We start from the raw sequence: 12280 nt of genomic DNA on the forward strand, positions 1-12280 counted from the left end.
ACTTAAATAAATAAAACTTTAAAAAATAAATAAATTAAATAAAATGGCAATGCAATGAGCACCTTTAGAACTATATCTTTGCTCAGGACTATATATTTTTTTTAATTTGAGAGAGAAAGAGAGATTGAGAGGGCAAGTGGGGGAGAGGGGGAGTGGGGGATAGAAAGAGAGAGAGAGAATCTTAAGTGGGATCCATGCTCAGCACAGAGCCCAATGTGGGGCTCAATCCCACAACCCTGGGATCATGCCCTGAGCTGAAATCAAGAGTCTGACACTCATCTGACTGAGCCACCCAGGTGCTCCAGGATTACTTTTTTGGCATAAATTTCTAGATACTGGATTTAAAAAAAAAAAAAAAAAAAAAAGACCATTAACATTTTTTTAAGTTTATTTTATTATTTTATTTTTTTTAAGTTTATTTATTTTGAGGGAGAGTGTGCACAAGCAGGAGAGGGGTAGAAAGAGACGGAGAAAGAGAGACTCTCAAACAGGCTTCACACTATCAGTGTTGAGCTTGACACAGGGCTCCAACCCACGAACTGTGAGATCATGATCTGAGCCAAAACCAAGAGTTGGACACTTAACCAACTGACTCACTCAGGTGGCCCAATTAAGTGTATTTATTTTGAGAGATAGAGAGCATGCTAGCAGGAGAGAGGCAGAGAGAGAGGGAGAGAGAATCCCAAGCAGGCCCTGCACCATGAGCACGGAGCCAGACGCAAGGCTTGAAACCATGAACCGTGGTATTATGACCTGAGTAGAAACTAAGAGTCAGATGCTCAACTGACTGAACCATCCAGGCACCCTTGACCATTTTTTTGAAGATTTTTATACATGTTGCCAAATTGCCCTCAGGAGAAGTTGAACTAATGTATCACCAACATAATACTGTAGCGTTCATTTCCCCTTACCTACATTTTCTTTTTTTTTTTTTTTGATATTTTTTTTTTAATTTTTTAAAATTTAAATCCTAGTAAACATATAGTGTAATAATGATTTCAGGAATAGAATTTAGTGATTCATCACTTATATGTAACACCCAGTGCTCATCCCAACAAGTGTCCTCCTTAATGCCCATCGCCCATTTAACCCATCCCCACCCCCAACACCCCATCAGCAACACTCAGTTTGTTCTCTGTATTTAAGAAACTCTTATGGGTTTGTCTCAGTCTCTGTTTTTATCTTATTTTTGCTTCCCTTCCCCTATGTTCATTTGTTTTGTTTCTTAAATTCCACATATGAGTGAAACCATATATTTGTCTTTCTCTGACTTATTTCACTTAGCATAATACACTCTAGTTCCATCCACATTGTTGCAAACGATAAGATTTCATTCTTTTTAATCACCGAGTAATATTCCATTGTGTATATATATATATATATATATATATATATATATATATATATATACCACATCTTTTTTATCCATTCATCAGTCAATGGACATTTGGGCTCTTTCCATACTGTGGCTACTGTCGATAGTGCTGCTATAAACATTGGGGTGCATGTGCCCCTTCAAATCAGGACTCCTATATCCTTTGAATTAATACCTAGTAGTGCAATTGCTGGGTCATAGGGTAGTTCTATTTTTAATTTTTTAAGGAACCTCCATACTGTTTTCCAGAGTGGCTGTACCAGTTTGCAAAAGTGCAAAAGTGTTCCTCTTTCTCTACATCCTGGACAACATCTATTGTTGCCTGAGTTGTTAATTTTAGCCATTCTGATCCATGTGAGGTGGTATCTCATTGTGGTTTTGATTTGTATTTCCCTGATGATAAGTGATGTTGAGCATTTTTTCATATGTCTATTAGCCATCTGATGTCTTCTTTGGAAAAGTATCTATTCATGTCTTTTGCCCATTTCTTTACTGGATGATTTGTTTTTGGGTGTATGAGTTTGATAAATTCTTTATAGATTTTAGATACTGACCCTTTATCTGATATGTCATTTGCAAATATCTTTCCCCTTCCGTCAGTTGCATTTTAGCTTTGCTGATTGTTTCCTTCACTGTGCAAAAGTTTTTTATCTTTTTATCTTGATGGGTTTTTTATCTTGATTTTTGCTTTTATTTCCCTTGCCTCTGGAGATATGTCAAGTAAGAAGTTGCTGTGGCCAACATCAAAGAGGTTGTTGCCTGTTTTTTCGCTAGGATTTTGATGGCTCCCTGTCTTCCTTTTAGGTCTTTCATCCATTTTGAGTGTATTTTTGTGTATGGTGTAAGAAAGTTCCCCTCACCTACATTTTAATCTTTATTAAATTAATCAGAAAAAGTGGTAGCTTCTTGTTTTAACATGGCATTATCATCACCCATTAAATTTTTTAACATCACCCTGAGTAGTCTCCTTGTTTAATTTTTTTTTCCATGTCAATTCATTCTGTACACCACTGCCAGATTAATCTTTTTATAGTAGGGTGTCTATGACACTATTCCCCTGTTCAAAACTCTTCAATGGCTCCACTGAATTAAGTACAAACTCTTCAGTCTGTCATTTAAGACACTCTGCAATAAGACTTCATCACATATTTCAAATCTTATTTTTTCCTCCACTTTTCTGCACATACCCCATGATCCAGTTAAAATCATACAGTAGTCATTGTTTTCCAGAACATGACCCATAATTTCTCATCTCCTTGTCATAATAGTCCAGTGATGAAAACTCATATCATAAGTGCTTCAAATCTCTCCTCCCCTGCCCTTAGCAGATACTGCTAATTAATCATCATACTCTTTCCCACTGAGCTAGGACACAATGTCTCAATACAGTGCTATAGACAGCCACCACCAGTGAATTGGAATTGGCATGTGAGGTGAAACTTACCTGCCATCCCAGTAATGGTCCTTTTACCTAGTTGGCCTTCACCCCAGTGAAGTTCTCTTCAAATAGCAGGTGAAACTTACCTGCCATCCCAGTAATGGTCCTTTTACCTAGTTGGCCTTCACCCCAGTGAAGTTCTCTTCAAATGTTCCCTCTCCTAGAAAGCCTTTCTTGATTTCACTCTCCACCTCCAATTCTCTAAGCACATTATATGGCTCTTATATGTCTTACTTCATTTCACCTTGTTTTGTTACTTGTGTGCCGTCTTCTACCCTTTTGAACCATATGTGCCTTAAGACAATAAGTAAAGAGTTCAGATTCTGGAGCTAGACTGCCTTAGTTCAAATCCTGGATCTGTCCCAACTAACTTGAGCACTTGAGCAAGTTGTTGAACATGTGAAGTTGCAGTGTCCTCATCTGTAAAATGGGCATAACATTTGGACCTACCATGAGGCGCCTGAGTGGTTCAGTCAGTTACGCATCCAACTCTTGACTTCAGCTCAGGGCATGATCTCATGGTTCATGAATATGAGCCCTGTGCTGGGCTCTGTGCTGACAGTGCAGAGTCTGCCCAGGATTCTCTGTCTCCCTCTCTCTCCCTGCCCCTCCCCTCCTTGCTCTCTATCTCTCTCTCTCTCAAAATAAATAAACATTAAAAATATATATATTTGAGCCTACTGAAGAAAGTTGTGAGAATTCAACAAGACAATGTAAGTCAAGTGCTTAGCTAAGTGCCACACCACATTAAGCTTTCAGAAATGTTACATACTTGTCAAAAATTTATACATAGAGTTACCATATGATTTAGCAATTCTAGTCCTAGATGTAAACTCAAGAGAATTGGAAACATATGTTCGGGAATGTTCATAGCAGCATTATTCATAGTAGTTAAAAATGGAAGCAACCCATGGGGCGCCTGGGTGGCTCAGTCGGTTGGGCATCCAAATTTGGCTCAGGTCATGATCTCGCGGTCCATGAGTTCGAGCCCCATGTCAGGCTCTGTGCTGAGAGCTCAGAGCCTGGAGCCTGTTTCAGATTCTGTGTCTCCCTCTCTCTCTGACCTTCCCCCATTCATGCTCTGTCTCTCTTTGTCTCAAAAATGAATAAACGTTAAAAAAAAATTTAAAAATGGAAGCAACGCAAATGTCCATCGACAGATGAATAAACAATTAGGTGTATATAAGCACAATAAAAAGGAGTGAAGTGCTGATACATGAAAATGTAATGCTAAGTGAAAGAAGTTGTTCACAAAAGACCATGTATTGTATGGTTCCATATGAAATGTCCAGAAGAGGCAAATCTATGAAGACAGAAGTAGATTAGTGGTTACCAGGGGTGATGGGAAGGGGAAATAGGTTGTAACTGCTAGTAGGTATAGGGTTGCTTTTTGAATGATGAAAATGTTCTAGAATTAGATAGTGGTGATGGTTGTTTGCACAACATTGTAAATATACTAAAACTCATTGAATTGTACATTTTAAAATGGTTAAAATGATTCATGTTAGGAGCACCTGGGTGGCTTGGTTGGTTAAGAAATCGACTTTGGCTCAGAGCATGATATTGCAGTTCATGAGTTTGAGCCCCATATCGGGCTCTGTGCTGACAGCTCAGAGCCTGGAGCCTGCTTCGGATACTGTGTCTCCCTCTCTCTCTGCCCCTCCCCCCACACACACTCTGTCTCTCTCTCTCTCTCTCTCTGTCTCTCAAAAATAAACACTTAAAAAATTTTTAAATGATTCATTTCATATAAATTTTAAAATTTTATGTTATGTGAGTTTTATGTCATTAAAAAATGGTATTTATATCACTACTCATCTTTGTATCCCCTAGAGTGCCTAAGGAGATATCCTGAAAAAAATTATTTTCTTTTAAAGCGAAAGATATTTAATATGGCCTTTAAGTGCAAAGGTGAACTGACTTGAGTAACTTCTTTAAATTATAGTGATTGCAATTTGCATGCATAACAAACCATAGACAAATGCTAATTTACTACTCTGTAGAAATTCCAATAGACTAGATTCAATTAAAACAAAACAGTTCCAACAATCTTGGGATTACACTTGGCTAAAATACCATCTAACAAAAAATAGTAATAGGGAACTCAAAAAAGCAGAACTGTAAATATCAATTGAATATGTTAAAAAAAAAAGGTTAATTAAAACAAGAGACTATATTAAGCCATTTTTTAAATGTTCATACCCACCATTGACAATGGGAAATTATGGCCTTTTTGTCATTTCCCATTATATGTAAATGAGCATGTACATTTATAACACTTTCTAGAGGGTAATTTGACAACATGTATAATACAGACATAAATTTGTGGCTAGAAAAAGACCTGGAATGATTTATTCCAAGTGCTATACTTGGAGATATAATTAGCCACTTTTTCCCCTTGTCCTTATCCCCTACGTTTGTCTACAATAAGTGTAAGTGTTGCATTTGTAATAGACCATAATAAAAGCATTTCTTAACCAGTTTACTTTGTTGAAGTCAGCTTCACTTTTAAAAAACTTTTCTGAATAAACTACAACTTAATGATAGACCTAGAAAATGACAAATATACAGATCACTAAGAAGACGTTAGATCTGCAATTAGAGAATGATTCATGAGATACCATCTTTACAAATCAGCAATGCAATAGTGAGGTCAATGAAAATAGATGAGTCAATAATCTCTTGTAATGTTTAAGAACAGAATCTCTACACTTATCGAAATGAATTGCTAAATTGCTTTCTAATATGGTTATTCCACTAGTGAGCAGAAAATGCCCTTCTTACCACACCCTTCTCAGGACTGATGTAATTAGCAAAAACAATTAGTCTCATTTTACTTCTCATCTCTTTGACTATTAGTGAAACTGAATGTTTTCTAAGGTTTACTTACTGGCTATTCATATTTCTTCTCTGGGATGTTGTCGGTTCACGTGTTGTATGTTTTTTAAATAATCTTTTTTCTTGTTGATTTGTTACAATACTGTAAAAGGTAAAGATTTTAACTCCTTCCCTGTCATACATGTTTCAAATATTTCCCCCAGTTTGTCATTTTCTTTTTGACTTTAATCGTGTCTTATGTGTAAAAATATTTTATTTTTACGAAATCAAATATATTATTTTTTTCTTTATTACTTTTGCTTTGCTTTTATTATTAAAGAGTCCTTCTCAACTCTAGGAGAACATACTATCCACCTATAAGTTCTTCTAATTCTTTTATGGGATAATTTTTTTCATTTTATTCTTAAAGCCATCTGGAGTTTACTAGGGAGTAATATGTGAGACAGGCAACTAACTCTTAAAAACACATTTTTAATTCAACAAAATTTTCTATGACATAAGCATTTAATCAGTTCTTCAGAGTTCATTTGAAAAGGATTAGTCTGTGTAGAAACAACAATTTTCTTTTGGAAAAGGTATCTTTTTCCTAATTAACTTCTATATTATTTGGATGTTTTACAAAGGGTATATATTGCTTTGCTGTTAAATAATTGGGAATTTATTTTTTAAAAAAGAAAGAAAAAGTATCTTTTTCCTTGCATGACAGGTTGACGCCATATGTCAGAGTCAGATCATGAACTTCACCTTTTTGTGACTAAAAGAGAACAAAAGAAACTCTTCATGATTCATAGGGCATGAATCATAAATGCTAGATGATTAAGTGAAATTCTAATACCAGTGGGGTGAAGTGGAAATTCTATTGGGTAGAAACCAGAAATCCTAGTTTCTTTTTTTTCTTTTCTTTTTTTTTCAGAAACCCTACTTTCAATGCTCCCCTGATTCACTTACTAAATTTCTTAAAATTTCCATACCTGTTTGTCAATGCAGTGAAAAAAAGATCTTGGTTGTTAGAAAAGATGGGCTTATAAATTAACATAGTAAAGTATTAAAGGCACCTTGAACTAAACATCTTCATGGACAGTGTCAGCAATTCTAGTCATCCAGGAACTCAGGAAACCTAAAATGGTTTTTAATTAATAAGCCTCCTCTGGAGGACACTGCTGTTATTTCAATGTGCGTAATTCTCAGAGTTGAATTTACATTGAAGATGGTGGATTTTCAGAGGTGAACATTGTGGGAATGACAGACATTTCATATTACTGCTAATGAGACTGAAATAATACTGTATTTTAAGAAACCTAACCTTCCTTTCTATTTCTGCTACTTTTAACATATTTCAGCTTTTTGAGATGTTAATCACATATGTATTCACAAATGCTCATAGAGGTGCACACCGCATTAGTTTATGTTTACTAACATTCTTGCAAATTTGTGTATAATAATACTGATGTAGGTAACCACATGATTGCCTACGAGCATATCTTCATGTCTATCTTTAGCACATTGATGAAAAGAACAAATAGGGGCAACTGAGTGGCTCAGTCGGTTGATTGAGCATCTGACTTCACAAAGGTCATGATCTTGTGGGTGGTTCACGAATTTGAGTCCCATATCGGGCTTGCTGCTGTCAGCCTGTCAGTGCAGAGCCTGCTTTGGATCCTCTGTTCTCCTCTCTGCACCTCTCCTGCTTGCGCTCTCCCCCAAATAAATAAATATTTAAAGAAAGAAAGAAAGAAAGAAAGAAAGAAAGAAAGAAAGAAAGAAAGAAAGAAAGAAAGAAAAGAACTAATAAAATCAGGCAATGGGCAAATCTGGTAAGATGATTAATACCTCTGAATCCACAACTGGTAAAGAACTCTCTGCCTAAAGTCATCTAGGCTTTCAGTGAAACTGATGAAAAGGAGGCTTTACTTATTTCTTCATTCAGAAAATAGTAATCTGCCAGGCACTGCACTAGGCACTAAGGGAAAAGATTGGGTTGAACCACATGAAACTGCTGATATTAAGCATTTTCTTATCCATAACAGTGGCAATTTCATGTGGTTCAACCTAAGAAAGTTATAGAAATTCTTCAAAGAGGGGAAAAAAATAAGAGAGTTGAAAATCATGAGAAAAACACAATTTTCCAAAGTAACAACTTAGAAGAAATATGAGAGAATGGCAGGAAAAAGATACTATTGGGGAATGGGAAAAGGGAACACAGAAACAAAATAGAAGAGAATGGTAAAAATGTACGACCAAAAAAAGAATTCCTTTTTAATTTTTTATCTAGGTATAATTTATATACAACATTATATTTGTTTCAGATATACAACATAATGATTCAGTATTTGTATACATTGCAAAATAACCACCACAATAAGTCTAATTAACATCCATCATGACACATAGCTACAAAAAATTCTTTTTCTTCTGATGAGGACTTCTAAGACCTACTCTCTTGGCCACTGTCAAATATGCAGTACAGTATTAACTATAGTCACTGGGCTGTACAGTACATCCCCATGATGTAATGATGATGCCTGTACCTTTTGACCACCTTTACTCATTTCACCCACCCCTCTCTCTATGCCTCTGGCAACCACCAATCTGTTCTCTTTATCTACAAGCTTGGGTGGAGGGATTGTTTGTTTGAAAAATGAATACATTCTTAATAATTAATTTAATTCATTCAGTATGTATTTATTGAGTGTCCAACACAATAGATAATTTCATGAAAGGCACAATATGTGCCTGAAAAGGAAAATTTAGTTGTCCTTAAAGAGGAAAGATAGACCAAAGTGCCCCATGTTTATAAATTCTAAATTCTGAGGGGAAAAAAATGGAAAAAAAAAATATTGAGGCAGTAGGGGAGCTATAACAGAGGAAACCATAGTAGAAATATAAAAAATATATATAAATTCAATACAAATCTGAGAAAAAGAAAGTAAAGTTGGAAAAAAATAAAAGAGTCTTGATAATAGAAAAAAGATTCAGCAGCAATGTTACCTGATAACACAAAACTGAAAAGTATAAATCAAGTTATCAGGGCAAGAGAAGCTAATAAAAGTAAAATCTAAAAATATTTTAGTATCCCTTTTGCCACATAGAAAATTATATTAATTTCCCATTTTATATAATTATAAGTGAACAAAAGATAAAATGTGTAATTTGTGTATACAGCCAATTTTAAAATTTATAGTTTCATATGATTGTCCTTTTAAGTCCTATAAATTATATAAAAGCAAGTAATCCAACACTACCTAGAACAGGAAAGAATAATTAGAAAGTCACTTAAATATAACCTTCTTTACCCTTCTATTATCAAAGGTGTTCAAAGAACCATAGAATTTTAGCATAGGAAGAAATCTTAGAGTTCATTTAGGCCAAATCCTCGATGTCTCAGAAGAGGCAGAAAGAGTTCAGAGAAGTAATTTGTTCAAAGTGATCTAGTGAGAAAGAAGCAATTTTATTCATTCTTTCATTCACTGAGCAGTTAGGAAAGCCTGCTATGTGTTAGGTGAGGTACAGAGATTATTGAATTTTGTTCCTTGCTCTCAAGGACTGTCAGAGTGGCAGTGTTCAGAGTAGACAAGGGAGAGCCAAAAGTTTTGCTAATGCCATTACTGTACATCAGTAAAAGAAATACTACTTTAAAAGCCACATTTTATATGTCAAAACTCAGTTATTGAGAACTGCCATTTGAAAGCTTCAAGCCAGGGTGGTACAGAAAATAAAAAAGGAGAGTCCTTCACCAAAGAGGGATAAACAGGATCCTGGGTTTTAGATTTCCTAAGAGTTCCTCTGTATAACGTGTCTTTAATCAGTCCCAGTAACATCAATACAGAGTTAGTCATCGTTCTTTGAGGCAGAATAAATGAAAGACACTTAAACGTTGTCAATTGTATGGCTAAAATGCATGATTTGTTTGAACTCCCTTTTCACACATGTGCATGGAAAGCATGGTTTTGCAATCGATGTCACATGACCTTGTATATGAAACAATCTGTTTTTACTTAGAACATCATGATTATATGAACATGGGTTTACAAAAAAAGAAGCAGAAAAAAATTGTGTCAATCAGAAAGTAAGGTTATGATGATAAACTAAGTCTGAAAGAATTATAATTGTAAAAATGCTGAAGTTTGAACAAAGAGTGAGAGTTTTGTGATCAACTGTGACATAAGTCCCTGTCACAGGCCTGTTGGAAGGGTAGTTTGGAAGCATGTTGATTCAAGTTCCTATGTGCCTGTAAGGTCTATAAGGATTACCTTTTTTTTTTTTTTTTTACAGCATGGCATATAGCTCTTAGTACTACTCACAGCATGACACAGAACCTGATGACCATGAAATCGGATTACCTTTCACACTGTTCTTGATTTTATTTAATTTTGTTATTAATCATTGTTCTTGAATGATAGAATTAAAAATGAGTTGTAGTCAAAAGTTCCTTTAGAGGGCTTCACATAAATGTTTAAAATTAAATCTTTAGTCCCTTTGCCTATTTGCTGAATTTGAACATACCTGCACTCGAATATATAACCAACCTTGAACAGTAGGAGTCTTTCATTTTCCACCTACTGATTTTACTGGGATAAATTAAAACAGCAAACAATTGCTGTTGAAATGTCAAGGCTAAAATGTCACAGAAACATAAGTTCAGTAAAGTTGTATCTCCTGTTCTGAATAGGATAATGACACAGTCATCAGTGTGTCTATAAGAACGTGGATGTGACCTTACATTGCAAAGCTTCGTGGCCGCAACCTTAACATTTCCTGTCACAGTCCCTGAGTCAATCCTCATGCCCACACAGTAAAATGAGTTTTCATTTCATTCTTGAGTTCACACAGGTAAATGGGTGGGTATAAGCTTAAACTCAGAGATGCATTATCACATTAATCCAAGTCCATTCATCTCATTGCTCTGACTTTTTTCTTATTTCTTTTGAAATCAAGTAACACTTTACCTACTGCCCTCCATTGCTTCTTAATAACTCAGAAAAGCACAGGGAAGGGGCACCTGGGTGGCTCAATTGGTTGAGCATCCAACTCTTGATTTCGACTCAGGTTGCAATCTCACAGTTCGTGGGTTCCAGCTCCAATCAGGCTCTGCTTGGGATTCTCTCTCTCCCTCTCTCTCAAGAATAAATTAATAAACTTTAAAAACAACAACACCACTGGGAAGAATCAAGAGCCAGGCTACTACTTGGCCAATGACTATTCAAGACCCTTTACTTCTTTGTGCTTCATGCTTCAGTATCTCTCTTATAATATCTGACCCGATTCCACAGATGGCCAGAATAAAGCACTTAAAATTCCTTGGAAGAAAAGCATAGGAATATTGTGACTTTAAAAAGCAAATGCCACAAAGAAGAAAATGAGCACAGCAAGTAAATAACAGAAGAAATTGGCAGTGTGGACAATTGGCAGTTGTTACTGGTTATTCTCTTTTTTTCTTTGTTATCTAATCCCAAAATATCTTGTAATTCTATAGCAGTTGAAGTTTGTGTGCATACTGCCAAATGCTATAAAATTCCTTAGGATCCAATATTACAGGAAAACATGCAGGGATGTAATTCACCACTGAGAAACACTTTCATTTCTGTATCTGACTCCCCTCTCAGACTATAAACTTTGATATTTGATGAGAGCACAAAGCCTCATTTGTTTTGGTCCAAATATCCAGATATGTGAGTGGATGCATTCTACCAAGGAATGTCACCAAAGTTCACATCTGCTTATTCCACAGCATGAGGCATTGACCATTTGCCTCTCCCCATATAGTGTGAAGCAGTTTTCCTACGTGAAAATAAATTGCTTCCGTCCAAAAAAATAATGAATTGAGCATGAACAACATAAAAGGTGCTCTGCTGGGTACCATGGAGGATGTAAAGATAAATAAATCAGTTCCTGCCCTTATGAGAACTTTACAGGCTCACATTCTTGTTTCCTGTTCTAAGATGTCAACCACAAGAAATCATTTCTAGTCTCTTCTTTGTCTGATCTCAGTTGCTTAAAAACGATAAAAGGATTGAAGGAGAGAAGAAGGATCTATCCTAGAAACAAGTTAGAGAACAAGGTGGACAAATGGAAACCGAGGAGGAAAAAATATGGAAAAGGGGAAAGAAAGAGCACTATCCTGAAGGAATCAATGAAGACAACATTTCTGCAGAAAATTTAGGAAGAATTCAGTTAATTCTAAATAATTAGAATACAGAAGGCAATAGCCTTTGTGAGCAGAAAAAAATAATTGGGTGGATACTGAATTAATAAAAAACTAGAAAGGGGGAAAAAATGTTTCCTCTGATTTCCAGCAAGTGCCAAGCCACTTTGGTCAAAGCACAGAATCTTTTTTTTTTGTTTTTTTTTTTTAATGTTTATTTTTGAGAGAGAGAGAGTGCAAGCAGGGAAGGAACAGAGAGAGACACAGAATCGGAAGCAGGCTCTGGCTCTGAGCTGTCAGCACTAAGACCAATGTGGGTAGAGCTGGAAGTCAGGAACTGTGAGATCATGACCTGAGCCAAAGTTGGAGGCTTAACCGACTGAGCCACCCAGGGACCCCTCAGAATCTTAAGTAATGTTTCAAAGAATTGTGAAGCATGTTATTTGGACAATGAAGGGTGTGAATGTTACCTGAATAGGTCCTCTTA

This window comes from Neofelis nebulosa, chromosome 10, assembly GCF_028018385.1.
Source record: "Neofelis nebulosa isolate mNeoNeb1 chromosome 10, mNeoNeb1.pri, whole genome shotgun sequence".
NCBI lineage: Eukaryota > Metazoa > Chordata > Mammalia > Carnivora > Felidae > Neofelis > Neofelis nebulosa.